The sequence below is a fragment of the Dermacentor variabilis genome, chromosome 4 (assembly GCF_050947875.1).
Source record: "Dermacentor variabilis isolate Ectoservices chromosome 4, ASM5094787v1, whole genome shotgun sequence".
Classification (NCBI taxonomy): Eukaryota; Metazoa; Arthropoda; class Arachnida; order Ixodida; family Ixodidae; genus Dermacentor; species Dermacentor variabilis.
In genome coordinates this window covers 108,856,471-108,862,657 of record NC_134571.1, presented here as the reverse complement: position 1 = coordinate 108,862,657, position 6,187 = coordinate 108,856,471, and the positions used below count along the sequence as shown (strand labels likewise).

General features: G+C 45.0%; 1 long non-coding RNA gene across 4 annotated transcripts in view; it reads right to left on the bottom strand.

The window, feature by feature from the left end:
• The window catches only part of LOC142579596 (uncharacterized), a 35,841-nt gene extending 32,082 nt beyond the window's left edge, over nucleotides 1-3,759 (bottom strand). The window contains exons 1-2 of one of the 4 annotated variants that reach the window (XR_012827426.1): nucleotides 3,143-3,759; nucleotides 76-166 (exon numbers count right to left, since the gene is read on the bottom strand). This is a non-coding gene — a long non-coding RNA (uncharacterized LOC142579596). Of the gene's footprint in view, nucleotides 1-75; nucleotides 167-2,575 lie in introns of all 4 variants that reach the window. The other 3 variants (XR_012827423.1, XR_012827425.1, XR_012827424.1) reach the window with 3 other exon arrangements.
• Nucleotides 3,760-6,187: the final 2,428 nt, after the last annotated feature.

Below are 6,187 nucleotides of genomic sequence, written 5' to 3'. Positions count from 1 at the left end.
TTATCTAACAATATAGGCTTGACACCTCCGCACTAAACGTCTACTGCCGCACGCAAATAAAATGAAGTGCATTACCTTCAGCGTCGTAGGTGGGATGTAATAGAGGAGCTTCAGAAATCCCAGGAGATAGGAAGCGATATCACTGGTCTCCAGTATTATGCATGTACTGCTTAGGGTGAAAATAAATTTATTATTATTATTTATGCAAGGCTACTGGCTCTCTGTTGCGTGCACTGGAATTACATTTGAATCATATGTTCATGGCAGCATTATCTATAGATTGTGAATGTGTCCTTACCGTGTTAGAAAAGTGTTTCACAGAAAAGTGTTTCATATCCCCTTTTAATATGTGTTCAGGGCAAGCGGTGAAACACAGAAAGAACTCAATGTCAACAAAATGGTTTGCAAAACAGAAAAAGCTATGTAGTTTATCTGCCGTAACAGTTATTAAGCCGCAATCCAAATAAAGCAAAGCAAAAGCATAGCTCTGCTGTATCACTTGTGAGCAATGACCCAATGGGATTGTATGAGACAGCACAGTGGCCCCTGCTTCAGTGGAGCAGCTTGCAGATTTTTAAAGGAATGCCAATTAATGGCCACTGCAACAAGGGATGACCATTAAGTGAGACTGTGCTTTTCGCAGAGGTATCACGAGTTTCACAGGAAGGCAAAGAAAGCACTTCGGACATGTGCTGCAAAATACGAGTCATTGCAAAGCTGGAAACTAGTGATAACCAAAACCAAAGTGGAGGAAATAAAGGTTTCTCTAACCCCAAGTGCTTTATTTATTTCGACCAAAAGTGACCTTAATTTGTCTTTTTTTTTTTCTGTTATGGCTTATTTTCAGACGTCACTCTACCAAAGACCCTTTTAAAGCTTTTTCAGCCAGCGAAAACCTCATTTTACCTCTTTGCTGTGCGATATATATGTACAAGCAATTGCCACAACTGGTACAGTTAGAAACGAGGAGAAAATGCTTTATTTTAATGCAGCAAAGTTCTTCACTGACGAAAGCTTTTCGTGGATTCTTGCACTTCTAAGGCAGGTCAGAGTCAAGTCATGGCTTTCTTTTGCACACGTGCTGTCAGTGCCAGACAACATCGTTCCAAATCTGCCAAAAGGCACAAAAAGCATGTGATTCCAAAAACGCAGTCTTTGAGTGCTGACAAAGTGCTGCCATCAACGTAGTAGAAAATTAAGACCACCATAAATGCGCCCCTCCAGTGCTGATGAAATGGCTGCCATCTATGTTGCAGGACATGAAGACTGAATCAATGTGCCTTCAAGGCACTGAAAAAGTGATAACATCTATATAGCAAAACAAAAATGAGCAAAATAACCGCAGATCGTCCAATTCAATTCAGGAGTTAAGGACAAACAGCTGATCAATGAAATACAAGCGAAGTGTGAGCAACATTGCAACTTCACCACACAAACACATCTTGAGACCAAAACAGAGCTTATCACAACACTTGCACAAAGATAATGGTAACAGCGCGAACAAGATGACGACAAAGTGAAATGACACAGGACGAGCGCTGACACAACTAAGTTTACTGAAATACACATCGCGTATATAAGCGACACAGGTGATCACATGGTCAATCGAGGAACGCACAACCGGGCCACATGTATACAGGGCATCTGCTACTGTATCGAGCTATCTAGGTACGTTAATTCCTGCTGTGAAAGAGTGATCGAAGGCTGGCTAATGCACCATGTGCCCTTTCGCTCAATATGGGCTGATTCCACGACTAATCTGCTGGATGCATCAGTACACTTAAACAAAAATTGTTGCCTCTTTGAGCAGAGGCTTACACTCACATTGCTGGCAATGGCAATGGACCATGTGATCGCCTATGTTGCTTATACACCTGATGTGTGCTTCAGTAAACTTAGTTGTGAGTCAATGCTCGTCCTGTGTCCTTTCACTCCATCATTGTCTTGTTCGCGCTGTTACCATTATGAATGTATACCAACTCACCCAACTTTCCACTTCAATACTTGCACAAAGCACACAGAACAAAGAACAAAGAACAGTGTAACAGTAGAAATCATTTGCAAGGAAGTGCTTATGCATTTAGACATTTTAGCTTATCTTCCGATGTTATACGCATGATGCATAGTATCTCTAAAATACAGTGCACAAGAAAAAATAAAGCTTCAATCCTCACACCAGTGCACACCTTGCCCAGCCCATGACAACCAGATTTTCCACTTTGCTTTAGCAGTTTTAAATTTAGCTGGGTGTATGATTGACATTGCCTAACATTATTTAACTTTACGAACACACTCGAAGTGAAATTGTCTACCCATACATTTATAACAGATTGTTCTCATCGAAATACACGACTGAAATTTAGCATAGATATATACTGCTGAGCCGACCACTTTGCAGCTTTCCTCACAATTAAAGCCCGACAGATAATGCCTCTCCCAGAGCGTTGCACAACATATCCCAATGGCCGTGACTCCACAGTCTCGTCTTCGAGGCCACGATAACAGCTGCATCGTATTTTACAGCAAAAATATTACATGTACATATATTTAGCGACATTAACGAAGCTGCACTCACCCTCTTTATTTATTTCGACTTCTTAATAGCTATATACAAGCAGAGTTTCACAATAATTTTCAATCTTGAAGATTTCACTTTCGGTTTACCTTTTTCGAGACCAAACCTGGATTCGCACTTATATGAATAAACTGAATAGGCCAAGAGCCGTGCGTCAGCTTCCTACAGGAAACCACTTTCGAGAAAAGCACGGCTGCGCTCACGTGAAACGCGGCAGGTTCGTGCGACAGCACAACGTCGAACTTGGCGCCTTGTCGCAAATGAGCTATAGCTTCCAGGAAACCGGGGCGCGAAGAACCGCGCCTGTGCGCGCTTACCCGTCGAGCGCCGCTCCCAATAGTAGCGTTCTCGTAAAACGCACACTCCGTAAAAATGGTTATGCGAACGAGTCACGAATGGCGAAAAACCAAATAACGAAAAACAAAACAGAATGCGAGCGTCGGATCGACGCGAGGACATGCAGAACGGAAACTCCGTCTCGAATACGCACTAGCGCTCGAACGGGCGCGACGACTGTAGCATGCGTACCACGATCGTGGCAATATCATCCAGCCAGACAGTACTCACGGGCACGCAGGACGCAACCGAAGCAAGCTGGCTCTTGCGCGTCTCGAAACCGCCCAGCTCAAATTTCATCAGCGGCCAACGGGGAGCGAGAGAGCCGCCACAGCTTGGCTGCGTTTGCATAGCAGAGAGGGAAAAGCGACTCGCTTTTTTAATCGATATACGGGTCATTGAGCAACTTGACTATCGGGTCGCCTCGACCGTGCGAGGACAGGAGTTATGAAACCATCTACGCGCGGAGATTATGACCAGCGCTTTTCTCGCCTGGCGCCCGTTTTTTATACTCAACAGCTAGGCTATGCCCGTACCAGATAAGATAGATCGTTTTGTGTAAACACAGCCTGGGGTTCCTTTAAACTATGCAAAGCGCGCTTAACTCGCGAGATCTGCCGTGTAGCGGGAGGTGTGGTCTCGGGAAAAGCATACGCTTGCCGTTTTCTGCCGGTGGTGTGCGTTGCAAACGAGGAACCAACACGGTGCGCTGGAAGTAAACTCGCAAGAAATTTCCCCCACAGGCGTGCGGGACGCCATTTTGACGCTTGTCAAGCGATAGTTGCCAGCAAAGAGCGCCATAATAAAAGTTTTGGATATTTCAAAGGTAATGAAGCAATGAAACATTTTCGTAACAAATGTTTACGTTACAGCAACAAAGCTTTTGTTAACAGTCAGATGTTATGCCTAATTGTATTTTGTTGCAAAAATAATCGCCTCGCTTTAGTTGTGCGCAAGACGCTGTTTCATGCAAAAACGAAAACGAAACTCCTCGCGAGACTCACGCAACGTAAACACTTTGTCACGTGATCGCCTATCTCTTACTTTGACTCCTTTTTGAAACAGTTGCACACTTGAGTGCATATTTATCGCACAACAACAATCGTCATCTGCTTTGCTTGCGTTTCCATTTCTGAAAATGCTGCGCTCACTACTTTCGTGACGAAAATGTTATGTCACGCTGACAACGCGCGTGCCGTTAGTCATAGAGTTTCGTACAAAATTTTGTAGGAAACTCTATGCCGTTAGTGACTTGGAAGTACCGGACTTGCAGCATTAAAGAAAGAAAATGCTTACAAGACAAATGACGGTTATCGTTATGGCACGGTACACTCTTAAAAAATTAACATCCTTTGGGGCGTATCTTGTCGAACAACGATAATCGCCATCTGTCTTGACCGCATTTCCTTTCTTTAACGCTGCGAGCCCGGTGCTTCCCAATATCATGAATGGCAGGCGCGTTATCAGCGTGACCTAGCATTCTCGACAGGAAAGTAGCGAGCATAGCATTTTCAAGAAAGGAAACGCAAGCAGGGCAGATGGCGATTATTGTTGTGGGACACATATACACCCCAAAGGGTGCAACTGTTTAAGAGTGTACACTCTTAAAAAAATTACGCCCTTTGGGGCTTATCTTGTCCCACAACGATAATCGTCATCTGTCTTGCCCGCGTTTCCTTTCGTTAACGCTGTGAGCCCGGTACTTCCCAGTCACGAACGGCTTGCGCGTTATCAGTGTGACATAGCATTCTACACTCTTAGAAAAATTTACACCCTTTGGGGCTTATCTTGTCCCACAACGATAATCGTCATCCGTCTTGCCCGCGTTTCCTTTCTCTAACGCGGCGAGCCCGGTACTTCCCAGTCACGAACGGCATGCGCGTTGTCAGTGTGACGCAGCATTCTCGACAGGAAAGTAGCGAGCGCCGAGTTTTCAGGAAAGGAAACGCAAGCAAGGCAGATGACGATTATTGTTGTGGGACAAATTTACACCCCAAAGGGTGCAACAGTTTTAAGAGTGTAACAGGAAAGTAGCGAGCGCCGAGTTTTCGAGAAAGAAAACGCAAACAAGGCAGATTACGATTATTGTGGGACAAATATACACCCCAAAGGGTGTAACCGTTTTAAGAGTGTCTCCAAACGATAATCGTCATCTTACTTGCTTACGTTTCCTCTCTTGAAAACTCGGCGCTCGCTTAGTTTCCTGTCGAGAATGCTATCTCACGCTGATAACGCGCAAGCCGTTCGTGACTATAGGAAGTACCGGGCTCGCACCTTTAAAGAAAGGAAATGCGGACAAGATACGACCCAAAGGGTGTAAGTTTGCTTAAGAGTGTATACACTCTAAAGAAGTTTACACCCTTTGGGTTGTATTTTCTCCCCAAACGATAATCGTCATCTGTCTTGTCCGCATTTCATTTCTTTATCGCGGCGAGCCCTGTATACTTCCCAAGTCACGACCGGCATCCGCGTCGTCAGCACGGCAGAGCATCTCGACAGGAAAGTAACGAGCGCAGCATTTTCAAGAAAGGAAACGCAAGCAAGCCAGATCCCGATTATCGTTGTGTGGCAAACATACACCCCAAGTGTTGTACATTTGTTTAAGAGTGTAGTCGCGGTTCTCGTGTTGTTGTGGAGTTAAGGCAATTATGGAGTTTAATGCAGCAAGACTCTTGGGCCATGATAGGCGCTGCAATGGGGGGCTCTAGATTTATTTCACCCACCTGTTTAGTGCTCTAGAGTACAACTGAAGTACGGTACACGAGCGTTTTTACGTCCTGCGCCGTTGAAATGCGGTCGCCCGCGACTTCGTGCTCTAAAGCAGAACGCCACCGACATTGATTCACCGTAGTGGTGGAGTTCTTGAGCAACGGGCGAGAAGGACAGGGACCGCGGCGCGGAGGGAGAGCAAAATAAGATGTTGCAGTCCACTTTTAGTACAGATTAAACGATCCTCATATTGCAATGTCCCGTATCAACACTCAGAAGTCTTCGGGAGCGATAAGCTTGAGCGTCACCTATTCAGACACTCAATAAAAGCACGTGAATTGCTCAGAGTCGCGCCAGGCACGGCGGTCCGATTTGCCAAGTCTAACCGCCGAAACAGGGAAACGGCATGCTCTCTTTGCATAAACATAATTAGTGCGCGTCGCATAGCAGCTGAATATGTCCGAAATACCACCGGCAGCCGCAACCGTAGAACTTCAAAGACAATAATTTCGATACTACAGCCTCATATATCAAAGCAAAGAAAAGGAATGTAAATTTGATAACAGC